Below are 13080 nucleotides of genomic sequence, written 5' to 3'. Positions count from 1 at the left end.
CAGCTCATGCAGAGTGTTTTGAGCAGTTACAAGGGGTTTGACTGTTTTGAAGCAAAAAGTGAGTTTGAGAGAGTTTGAGAGTTTGAGAAGAGTTGGTTCGTTTTCCTTAGGTCAGAGTGTTCAGCTTCTTGTTACAGGAGGTAAGTAATGCTCTTGAACCTGTTTATGAGTTTTCTGAAGGTTTTATGGAAGTTAAGGGAGAGAGATGCATGTGTACATGAGAAGTAGTGGTTTTGATGATTTATGCATGTATATATGTTTATGTGTTATGTTTGTTTTGTTGTTTGGGGTTATTAGATAGTTTTGGACCCCTGTGATCATATACATGAGTATATGTATGTTGAGGAGGTGAAGTATATATGGTTTGAGTGGTTGAAGGGAAGAAGAAGATGGTTTGCCATTGAAGCTGAGTTCTGGATGAACTCAGGTTCGGCAGCCGAAGGTTCATTCGGCCGCCGAACCTCCTGCATGGTGGCTTGGTTGCCACAGCTTGCCCCTGAGTGTTTTTGCATGTTCGGCTCTGTTTAGGGGATTCGGCCGCCGAAGGTGCCGCCGAAGGTGCTTGAGTTTCGTCTCTGGAGAGGACATTCGGCCGCCGAACCTGCCGCCGAAAGTGTTCTGTCCAGCTTTTCTTTTGCATGTTTTGCATGAGTTTTAGAGTAAGATTAAGGGGTTTCTTGGGTAGTGTAAGAGAGGTATTCTTACGATAGTTTGGTCCCTCATTTGAGTCTTTATGTGTTACAGACCAGAGGAACCAGAGAGAGCAGCAGTGAGTACTGCTCCAGAGGTGAACCTGCAGAGTGAGTCAGTCCAGAGCCAGAGGTGAGTGGAACTAAACTTATGACTTTTAATTGAACCATAAACTGCTTTTAGCATATTTCATGCATCATGATTATGCCATAGGTTGATTACATTAGTATACACGAATATGTTGCATTGCATTATTATTTGGTGATGTGAGTAAATGCTGAATGATCCAATCGTCTCAGACAGGAAGTCCAGGAGCCTTTGACTACGCCCTGGCAATGATAGTAAAGTCCAGGAGCCTTTGACTACGCCCTGGCAGGTATAGCAAAGTCCAGGAGCTTTTGACTACGCCCTGGCAATGGTAAGTACAGAGGTGTTATATACACCTATACATATATGACAGGAAGACCAGGTGCTCGATTCTACGCCCTGGCACAGAGTTACTGGGACTATGTGGTGACAGGTTTACTCTTGATGTGGCTTGTCTGTGATATGGTGCATTCCATGAGATCATATTTTACTGAGATATTTTACTGTTCTACTCACTGGGCTATAGAGCTCATCCCACTCCCTTAACCCCAGTTTTGCAGGTTCAGTATACAGTGTACAGGGAGAGACAGTCCAGCAGAGTACAGGAAAAGTAAAGAGATCTGTAATAGCTTAGAGTGGACATGTAATATTAAAGAGATGTAATAGTTGTTGCTTGACCTAGTGATGTATGTTTTGTACATGATCTGTATATGTATATATGTTTTCCTGTATGTGAAAACCAGGCTTAACAGGTATGGAATAACCCATCTAGAGTAAGCTCTAGTCAGGGATACAGAGTACAGAGTACATGAGTACAGAGTACAGAGCTAGTGCATGCACAGGTTAAGCCTTGGTTCAGAAAAGAGTTTTATTTTCACAGAAAATGTATGATCATGTATGAGGTTTACAGGTACACAGAGAGTATAGCAGGCTTGCTACGGGTTCTGGCGGCCTTAAGCCGACCTGAATCCTAGCGCCGGTGACGGTCCATTTTGGGGTCGTTACAGATTGGTATCAGAGCCCTAGGTTCACATGATCGGACCTATAGAGACAGTGTTGGGCTCAGACAGGTTAGAAATGGTCAAGCACACTAGGAAATCATGTCCACTAGGATAGGGTCTTGAGTCCTATCTGCTATGCTATGATATGCCATGAGTGTTGTATGTGTATGATTGATATATGATATTTAGGTGCTATGTGCTAAAGTGGTATGTTATATGTTGTGTTTTCAGAGTAAAGATGCGAGGAACTCGTCGATCAGCTCGATTGACTGGAGTCCCACCAGAGAATGAGAGACCAGCTGCTCGTCCTCCTGCATTGCCAAGGGCAAGGTCTCAGAGATCTAGCAGGGAAGGTACGTCAATAGACCCGAGAAGGTCTGTCGACGAGAGCAGAAGAGGAACAGCTAGGGGAGGAAGATCAGAGGAAAGGAGGGAAGCTATGGAGATTGACCAGTCTAGAGATGACAGTATGGGTATAGGCAGTTTTGAGGAAGGTATGGGAGAGTCGCAGGGAGGTGCTCAGACCTCAGGTTTTGGCTATCCAGAGTATCCGATGGGAGGTATGTCGGAGTACTCGAGTTTTGTGCCATATCCTCCTTATATGCCTTATCCTTACTATCCACCATATCCTATGTATCCATCTTCCCCTACCCATCCAAGTGCAGCACACCTAGAGCCAAATGAATCGGTATTACCACCAGAACCAGTAGCCCCTGTTGTTGACAGACATGAACCTAGCTCATCTGGAGGTAAAGTCCAAATGACGGAGTACTTGAAATTGGATGCTCCTAAATACAACACAGGAGATGATCCATTTGATTACCTCAGAGCAGTTAGGATGATAACCGGTGAATTGGGAGCAGATGATAGGAGAGCCATTGAGATGGCAGGTTTCACATTTAAATGCAAGAAAGCCAGAGAATGGTTTAAGAATTATGTGGAGCCTAGAATGGACAGCATGTCATGGGGAGAGTTCGCCAATGAGTTTGCAGGGTGGGCTTTTCCTGACAGTTCGAGGGAGATGAAAGTAATTGAATTTGAACAGTTGCGACAGACAGATGAGATGAGTGTTGATGAATTTACAGATAAGTTCCTGGATCTGCTTCAGTACGTGGGTCAAGCCTATGATACTGATCAGAAGAAAGCAAGAAGATATACCATGAGACTTCATCCTAGGTATTCTTCTTTGATCCTTCCAGCTGAGAAGGAGAGTTTTCACTCGATAGTGGACGCAGCCAGGAAAATGGAAGCTAGTGCCAATATTCAGAAACAGTCAAAGGCACAGGCTTCGGGTTCTAAAGCCCCCACATTAAGCAGTAAAAGATGGGATAGAGCAAAAGGAACAAAGAGTAAGTTCTGGAGTAAAGTCAAGTCAGGTCTGGGAATAGGTAGTGGCTCAAGCTCTGGCACAGCTCCAGTCTGCAGACGATGCGGAAAACCACATGGAGGAGTTTGTCGGTTGGGATCTACAGCTTGTTTTCGATGTGGACAGGAAGGGCATATTGCTCGGGATTGTCCGCAGATGACTTTTGCACCATCCCAGCAGATGAGTTCAGGCAGTGTGGTACAGCCAATTGTACGGCCAGCAGCTCCAGTCATGCCTCAGACTAGTGGCAGAGGTAGAGGGAGAGGGGTAGCCTCTACTTCAGCAGCAGGTTCCCGAGGTGGAAATCCGGTAGCCCCAGCACGGATTTTCACAGTGACACAGGAGGAGGCTAATACATCAAACACAGTGGTGTCAGGTAATCTCATCATTGGGTGTTCTGATGTGTATGCTTTGATGGACCCCGGTGCTTCTCATTCCTTTATTGCTTCGAGAGCCATAGAGAGGTTGGGTTTGATCAGTTCTGAGTTAGAGTATCCTCTCTGGGTCAGTGGACCCAAATGTGACCCATCAGTGGCAGTGTCAGTCTGTCGTTTCAGTCCAGTGTTTATAGAGGGTAGATGCCTTCCAGCTGACCTTGTGGTTCTAGACTTGACAGATTTTGATGTCATTCTAGGGATGGATTGGTTATCTACATATATTGCTATGTTGGACTGTAGAGAGAAGCTAGTGAGTCTCAGAGACCAGGATGGGTCAGAGTGTGTCTTCAGAGGAGACAGGAGAGGTACACCCAGAGGTATGATTTCAGCCCTTCAGGCTCGTCGTTTGCTTAGGAGGGGTTGTCAGGGGTTTCTAGCTCATGTGAGAGAGCTAGACAGTCAGGTGAGGGAACCAGCCACAGTACCAGTAGTCCGGGAGTTTCTCGATGTGTTCCCAGACGATTTGCCAGGACTACCACCTGATAGGGAGATAGGGTTTGAAATTGAATTACTGCCAGGTACCAGACCTATCTCTATTCCTCCCAACAGGATGGCACCAGCTGAGTTAACAGAGTTGAAAGAACAGTTGCAGGACTTGGTAGATAAGGGTTTCATCCGCCCTAGTACCTCACCTTGGGGTGCTCCAGTGCTCTTTGTCAGAAAGAAGGATGGATCCCTCAGACTTTGTATCGACTACAGACAGTTGAACAAGGTCACTATCAAGAATAGGTATCCCTTACCACGGATTGATGATCTATTTGACCAGCTAGCTGGAGCAGGTTGTTTCTCGAAAATAGATCTGAGATCTGGGTATCATCAGTTGAGAGTCAGAGAGGCAGATGTGCCTAAGACAGCTTTCCGGACCAGATATGGGCATTATGAGTTCTTAGTGATGCCGTTCGGGTTGACTAACGCCCCTGCAGCATTTATGGATCTCATGAACAGGGTATTCAGTGAGTTTCTGGATCACTTTGTCATTGTGTTTATCGATGATATCTTAGTGTATTCCAGAGATGCAGAGGAGCATGCCCAGCATCTGAGGATAGTTTTGCAGACACTGAGAGAGCATGGTTTATATGCCAAGTTCTCGAAGTGTGAGTTTTGGTTACGGAGCATTGCCTTCTTGGGACATGTGGTATCAGCAGAGGGTATTGAGGTAGACCCCAAGAAGATAGAGGCTGTAGCTAACTGGCCCAGACCCACGACAGTGACTGAGATTAAAAGCTTTCTGGGACTGGCAGGTTACTACAGGAGGTTCGTTCAGAACTTCTCAAAGATAGCAGCTCCTATGACCAAATTGACTCAGAAGAACCAGAAGTTTATCTGGTCAGACCAGTGTGAAGAGAGCTTTGAGGAGCTCAAGAGAAGATTGACAACAGCACCAGTGTTAGCTCTGCCTGTGAGTAATGAGGACTTCACAGTGTTCTGTGATGCATCTCGAGTGGGATTGGGTTGTGTATTGATGCAGAGTGATAGAGTAATAGCTTATGCTTCTAGACAGTTGAAGAAGCACGAGTTGAATTACCCTACCCATGACCTAGAGATGGCAGCAGTTATCTTTGCACTTAAGATGTGGCGGCATTACCTCTACGGGGTTAAATGCGAGATCTTCACTGATCACAAGAGTTTACAGTACATCTTAAGTCAGAGAGAGCTGAATTTGAGGCAGAGAAGGTGGGTCGAATTGCTCAGTGATTATGATTGTAAGATCCAGTATCATCCGGGCAAGGCGAATGTTGTCGCAGATGCCCTAAGCCGGAAGTCACTAGGCAGTTTATCCCATATAGCAGCAGAGCGGAGACCAGTTGTGATGGAGCTTTATAAGCTCTTTGACGAGGGATTACAGCTAGAGTTGTCTGGTACAGGTGCGTTGATAGCACAGATGAGAGTGACACCTGTGTTTCTGGAGCAGATAGCTCAGAAACAGCATGAGGACCCTGAGTTGATGAAAATTGCCAGGACTGTTCAGTCAGGCAATAGTGTAGAGTTCAGATTTGACAGCAAAGGGATCCTACGCTATGGGAGTCGACTTTGTGTACCAGATAGGGGCAGTGTGAAGGAAGACATTATGAGGGAAGCTCATAATGCGCGGTATAGTGTTCACCCAGGAGCCACCAAGATGTATCAGGATCTGAAAAGGGTCTATTGGTGGCCAGCCATGAAGAAAGAAGTGGCGCAGTTCGTGACAGCCTGTGAGGTTTGTCAGAGGGTGAAATTAGAGCATCAGAAACCAGCCGGAATGCTTAACCCATTACCGATTCCAGAGTGGAAATGGGAGAACATAGCCATGGATTTTGTAGTGGGTTTACCAGTAGCGTCCAACAGGATAGACTCGATATGGGTGATTGTGGACAGACTCACGAAATCTGCTCATTTTCTTCCAGTACGGAGTAACTATTCTGTGGATAAGTTGGCACAGGTCTATCTGGATGAGATAGTGAGATTACATGGAGTTCCAGTGTCTATAGTTTCAGACAGAGGACCTCAGTTTACCTCTCGTTTTTGGCGGAGTCTGCAAAGTGCGATGGGCACGAGATTAGATTTTAGTACTGCTTTCCACCCACAGACTGATGGACAGTCAGAAAGGACCATCCAGACCATAGAGGATATGCTTCGACTATGTGTGTTAGACTTTGGCGGTTCTTGGAGGCAGCATCTACCTTTGGTGGAGTTTGCCTACAATAACAGTCATCATGCTAGCATTGGGATGGCTCCTTATGAAGCATTATATGGGCGGAAGTGCAGATCCCCTGTTTGCTGGGAAGAGGTAGGAGAGAAAGCTCTTGCAGGGCCAGAGTTAATAGACATTACCAGTAGAATGGTGCCCATGATCAGAGAGAGAATCAGAACAGCTCAGAGTAGACAGAAAAGTTATGCAGACGTTCGCAGGAAGCAGTTAGAGTTTCAAGAGGGTAATTGGGTATTGCTGAAAGTGTCTCCAATGAAAGGAGTGGTTCGTTTTGGGAAGAAAGGTAAATTAGCTCCACAGTACATTGGACCCTTTGAGGTGTTGCAGAGGATCGAAAATGTGTCGTATAAGCTGGATTTACCTACTTCTATGGCGAGGATTCACCCGGTATTTCATGTTTCTATGCTACGACAGTTTGTGTCAGATCCGAATCAGGTTCTGAGTGAGCCTGAGGTGGAGATTCATACGGATCTCACCTATATAGAGCAGCCAGTGCGGATTCTGGACACGCAGATCAGACAGCTAAGGAACAAGGAGATTTCGATGGTGAAAGTTTTATGGAACCACCATAATCTAGAAGAGTGCACATGGGAGACGCGGGAGTCTATGCTCCAGCAGTATCCATATTTGTTTTGAGGTTAGTTTCCTCCTTGTGTTTTGTTTTGTGTTTTAGGAACATCCGAGGACGAATATTCTTAAGGAGGGGAGAATGTAATACCCGGCTAGAATCCGGCATCGGAATTCCTATTATCTGGTGGAATCCGGGGTGTTGGGATTCTATCTAAGGGTAGGAGTTATGTGTTACTAAGTGGTGGGATGTGTGTTGATGGTTTAGAGGGGGAATGGAAGTGAGTGTTGAGTTGAAATGAACCAAGGCAGAGGAGCCAAGTTCGGCCGCCGAAGATAAGTTCGGCCGCCGAAAGTGCCCAATGTTCGGCTTCCGAAGTTCAGGTTCGGCCCCCGAATGTTGCATGGTTTTGCATGCGATTCGGCAGCCGAAGCTGAGTTGCTTAGCCAGCAGGTTTGTATTCCTGAGTCAGCCTTTTGGACAGGTGTGATCACCAGATCATGTCCAGAAGTTGGCCACGTCTCCTATGCTGTATTTGCTGAGTTTAAGCAGCTCATGCAGAGTGTTTTGAGCAGTTACAAGGGGTTTGACTGTTTTGAAGCAAAAAGTGAGTTTGAGAGAGTTTGAGAGTTTGAGAAGAGTTGGTTCGTTTTCCTTAGGTCAGAGTGTTCAGCTTCTTGTTACAGGAGGTAAGTAATGCTCTTGAACCTGTTTATGAGTTTTCTGAAGGTTTTATGGAAGTTAAGGGAGAGAGATGCATGTGTACATGAGAAGTAGTGGTTTTGATGATTTATGCATGTATATATGTTTATGTGTTATGTTTGTTTTGTTGTTTGGGGTTATTAGATAGTTTTGGACCCCTGTGATCATATACATGAGTATATGTATGTTGAGGAGGTGAAGTATATATGGTTTGAGTGGTTGAAGGGAAGAAGAAGATGGTTTGCCATTGAAGCTGAGTTCTGGATGAACTCAGGTTCGGCAGCCGAAGGTTCATTCGGCCGCCGAACCTCCTGCATGGTGGCTTGGTTGCCACAGCTTGCCCCTGAGTGTTTTTGCATGTTCGGCTCTGTTTAGGGGATTCGGCCGCCGAAGGTGCCGCCGAAGGTGCTTGAGTTTCGTCTCTGGAGAGGACATTCGGCCGCCGAACCTGCCGCCGAAAGTGTTCTGTCCAGCTTTTCTTTTGCATGTTTTGCATGAGTTTTAGAGTAAGATTAAGGGGTTTCTTGGGTAGTGTAAGAGAGGTATTCTTACGATAGTTTGGTCCCTCATTTGAGTCTTTATGTGTTACAGACCAGAGGAACCAGAGAGAGCAGCAGTGAGTACTGCTCCAGAGGTGAACCTGCAGAGTGAGTCAGTCCAGAGCCAGAGGTGAGTGGAACTAAACTTATGACTTTTAATTGAACCATAAACTGCTTTTAGCATATTTCATGCATCATGATTATGCCATAGGTTGATTACATTAGTATACACGAATATGTTGCATTGCATTATTATTTGGTGATGTGAGTAAATGCTGAATGATCCAATCGTCTCAGACAGGAAGTCCAGGAGCCTTTGACTACGCCCTGGCAATGATAGCAAAGTCCAGGAGCCTTTGACTACGCCCTGGCAGGTATAGCAAAGTCCAGGAGCCTTTGACTACGCCCTGGCAATGGTAAGTACAGAGGTGTTATATACACCTATACATATATGACAGGAAGACCAGGTGCTCGATTCTACGCCCTGGCACAGAGTTACTGGGACTATGTGGTGACAGGTTTACTCTTGATGTGGCTTGTCTGTGATATGGTGCATTCCATGAGATCATATTTTACTGAGATATTTTACTGTTCTACTCACTGGGCTATAGAGCTCATCCCACTCCCTTAACCCCAGTTTTGCAGGTTCAGTATACAGTGTACAGGGAGAGACAGTCCAGCAGAGTACAGGAAAAGTAAAGAGATCTGTAATAGCTTAGAGTGGACATGTAATATTAAAGAGATGTAATAGTTGTTGCTTGACCTAGTGATGTATGTTTTGTACATGATCTGTATATGTATATATGTTTTCCTGTATGTGAAAACCAGGCTTAACAGGTATGGAATAACCCATCTAGAGTAAGCTCTAGTCAGGGATACAGAGTACAGAGTACATGAGTACAGAGTACAGAGCTAGTGCATGCACAGGTTAAGCCTTGGTTCAGAAAAGAGTTTTATTTTCACAGAAAATGTATGATCATGTATGAGGTTTACAGGTACACAGAGAGTATAGCAGGCTTGCTACGGGTTCTGGCGGCCTTAAGCCGACCTGAATCCTAGCGCCGGTGACGGTCCATTTTGGGGTCGTTACAATATGTTGGCCTCATCAGTAATTATAATCAGCACTACCTTAAAATTGAAAACAACAAAATTCTACCTTTGATCAACAGAAGCTCTTATTGCAAACAAAGTTGGCAAGTCCGAGATATCGAACATTCAAATCTTTATTGAAAACTAAAGATCCCAAGAAGTGCAAGCTTCTAAATTACAATAAAATGAATGGAAGTGAATCTGAAGCATTCTAAAACACACCAAATTATGACACATGACGATGATTTATGCACTTGAGAAAGACAAGCCAGAACCACTGAACTTCTGCTAGGTTATTTGGTCAAGTCTAACTGCCATTTCAACTGTTAAATAGTTCCGCCAATCACCAACTTTGCCTTTCCTAAAATAAGCATTTTTCTCAACTTTGATAGGCACTGCATTGCTATGCTTTCTACTCTTATTGACCTCCAAACTACTTAGACTCTCAAAGCTGCACAACTCAACAATCTCCTGTACCAATCCTCGTTTCTCTTCTTCTGCAGAGAAAGGGTAACCCATGAACTCCGCCACTCTTTTGACATAGGAAAAGGTGTCATTCTTCAAATCTTCATATTTGATAAAGAGTATTCTCTCCGAAAAATCAAGGCTCGCTTTCCAATACCCTAAAACATGATCCCAATAAGGGCCATAAGCATTGACTCCTTCTCAAAATTTCTCCAATGCATCCTCCAATGGAAAGGCTTCTGCACTTGTATCTCTTACCTTACCAGCAAATTGCCACAGAAATAAACACATCCTTGGGATCCCTGCAAATGTAGACAATTTTACAGTTGGCCTCTCCAATGGACTTGGGCAAGAAATTATAGGGAATATGTGTGGCCAAAAGAGGAAGTTCAGGGTCTCTATTTTTGCCAGTGAAAGCTAAAAATTCAATCCAGGGCACAATATCATGCGGCGACTCGGTGAGTAAAGGGTTTGTGGAGGAATTGTTGAACTGTGCTCTAGTTAGAATGGCAAAACACAGGGCTTTAAGCCAAGTCGTGCCTGATTTTGGATGGCTGCAAGCTATAATATCAGTAGGATGAGCTATGAACTGTTCCTGCGCAGCCATGATGCCTTCCAGGATAGTTGGAAAACACCAAAAGCCTTGGTATTTATGGAGCTGTTGAGATCGTCGCCAACTACTTTTTTTGAGGAAGAGTTGAGATGATCTCCTTATATCTTGCATGGTTTATTGGAGAGATCTTATTTCCGGTGACAGAAACATCACTCATATTGGGGAAAATGGAAGGTGGTTCCATCAAGAAGCAAATAGCTTCAATATTTCAAATGGACTGCTCTCTATGAGGGATAAATTGAGATAATATATATAAAAACCATAACAAAAGATTGCAGTTGATTTTTCATTTTTGATTTTTTTTATCAGGAATTGGTGACAGGTACCTTTCTTTTTTATTCCACCAATCAGGTTATGTATATATTTTTATTTTCATTAATTTTGAGAGATTATTCGATCCTTCAGCTGTATTACCTCGCGGTGCTGAAGTGGTGCACCAAACTAATAATATTAAGATCATACGTAATAAAGTAAATAAATATTTTCACTAAATTCACAATACTGTTAAAAAGTTTGAAAATTTTAATTTACACTTATTAAATTTTAAATTTTTACGTAATAGCATAAAAAATTTAAATTTTTTTGTGAGTTTTTGCATTTTAATTCAAAAATTTATTTCTTGACACAATATGACAGAATTTAAAAATATTTGGCGATTCTATCCAAATTTAAATTGAAAGTGGGAGAACATGTATCGATGGCAGGTCATCTGTATTTTTTTATTACTTAACGGTGGATTCCACGCTGCACTTTGGACAATCAAAATGAGGAATTAACCCTTAATTAGTTATGTTAACATTTGTAAATGAAGTAAAAAACCCTAGAACGCTTTTGTCGACGGTGCTGGCACTTGCCACTGGATTTTTTTCCCCAACTTTGTCTTTCATACTAAAAATTTGGCCTTTTCTCTTCACCATCATCTTGGCCTAAGAAAAGGAGATATTGCTTTCTTTCTTTCTTGTAACTCTGTTCATATTCTTATTCTTTACTTCTCTCTCTTTTCTCTCGATGTTGTTATCTCTCCTGAAAATTTAATTAGCTCCAAACCTGAGATTCTCCACCAAATTCAGCTCTCAAAACTTATAATCGCATTTGTTATGTCGGATGTTGCTCATACAATTCCTAATCTCAGAACAATCATATTCGACGCTTCCGAGTTTGAATCATTAATGGTGAATCCAGCTCACTCTAGAGAAATGAAAGGAGTGAAGGTTTACCAATCGAAACCTGCAATGATTCTCTACTCCTTAAGGTCTACTAGTCCAGTTAAAGGAGTGGTTTTGGCTCATTAGAATTTCACATATATGGTGGTCGTAAATCATGTGGTTCGCTCGATAAGGACGTCACCTATAGTTTGCTTTTGTTTGATACCTTATTTTCATGTTTATGGTTTATATTACTTCATAAGGGCTTTGACTATGGGAGAGACGATAGTTTCGATGAGTAGATTTGATATGATGACAATTTTGACAGCGATTCAGGAGTTTAGGATCACTTACGTAGCACTGGCTCCATTGGTGGTGGTGCTAATGACTAAGGACCATAGATTAATAGACGACTATGATTTGAGCTTTCTAGAAGTTGTAGGATGTGGCGGCGCTTTGACTATGGAAGAGCATAGTTGAATTATTCCGGTAGTGATTTTTAAATGTGACTTTAGGTCAGATCAGTTGAATACCAAACTTAAATTTCTACCATTAATCAAGGGTTAATTTCTCAATTTAATTATTTAATATATAGTGTGGGACCCACCAATAAGTAATAAAAAAAGACAGATGGTCTACCACATCAACTACAGTACATACTCTCCCACTTCCTATTTAAATTTGGATAGAATCGCTAAATATTTTCGATTCTTAGCTTATTATATCAAAAATTAAACTTTTTAATTAAAACTCAAAAACCCGCAAAGATTTATATTTTTTATGCTCTACCCCTAATTTTTTTTAGTTAACTTGTACTAATGTTATTGGATTGATGGTGGTGCACTTGGATTATCTAATAATTTGCCGAGAAAATTATTAGGTATTCCAAGTATATCACCTCATCCCGTTGAGTGGTACACCAAGCTAATAATATCAGGACAAGTAATTAAAAATTAAATCTTAATAAATTTAAATTAAACTTTCACTTTCAATAATATAATTTTTTTAATAATGATATGAATTTAATGAATTTTTTTTAATTATATATCATAATACCATCAGTTTGATGCACCACCGTAGCATGATGAGGTGGTACACCTAAAATCCTCAATAATCTCTCATATACTTAATTATAAGAAAGTTATAATTTTCATAATTTATAAATATATTTAATTCACCATGATTATATTTAGAGAAATGCTAAAGGCAGTCTCTTTTCTATTGGTTGAAAAATATTTATTATATTTTTAAATTAATTATTAATTATTATATTTTTATAACAATAAAATAGAGAGCGTTGGATAGACTTTTGTGTATATACATAATATAAATATAACATATTTTTTGAAAGAAAACGTACATATATAGGGAGGAAAATGATCTTTTTGATAATGATTTGTTAAAATTAAATTAACTAAATACATATATATATCTTTACAATTTACAAGAAAAATTTAGTCACACTTTAAATTTTAAAAAATATTCTATTACATACTTAAATTATTTAAAAATAGAGGTAAGATGATTTTAAAATTCAATTAATAGATGAAATGAATTTTTTTTATAATATTTTTAGACTAATTCAATGAAAAGATTGTGTAAATATAAAAACAATAGGTAAGTTTTCATTTCAAAATTTTTAAATTGTATATAATATTTATTATTAGATTATTCACAATTACTACTGAA

At 41.5% G+C, this 13080-nt stretch overlaps 2 pseudogenes; one reads left to right on the top strand and one right to left on the bottom strand.

The window, feature by feature from the left end:
* Positions 1-9330: 9330 nt before the first annotated feature.
* On the bottom strand, positions 9331-10430 carry LOC110624225 (annotated as a pseudogene).
* A 505-nt stretch (positions 10431-10935) lies between these two features.
* LOC110624224 lies at positions 10936-11920 on the top strand (annotated as a pseudogene).
* Positions 11921-13080: the final 1160 nt, after the last annotated feature.

The sequence above is a fragment of the Manihot esculenta genome, chromosome 10 (genome assembly GCF_001659605.2).
Source record: "Manihot esculenta cultivar AM560-2 chromosome 10, M.esculenta_v8, whole genome shotgun sequence".
NCBI lineage: Eukaryota > Viridiplantae > Streptophyta > Magnoliopsida > Malpighiales > Euphorbiaceae > Manihot > Manihot esculenta.
The sequence above is the reverse complement of the archived record's forward strand: the minus strand, read 5'-3'. Positions and strand labels throughout refer to the sequence as shown.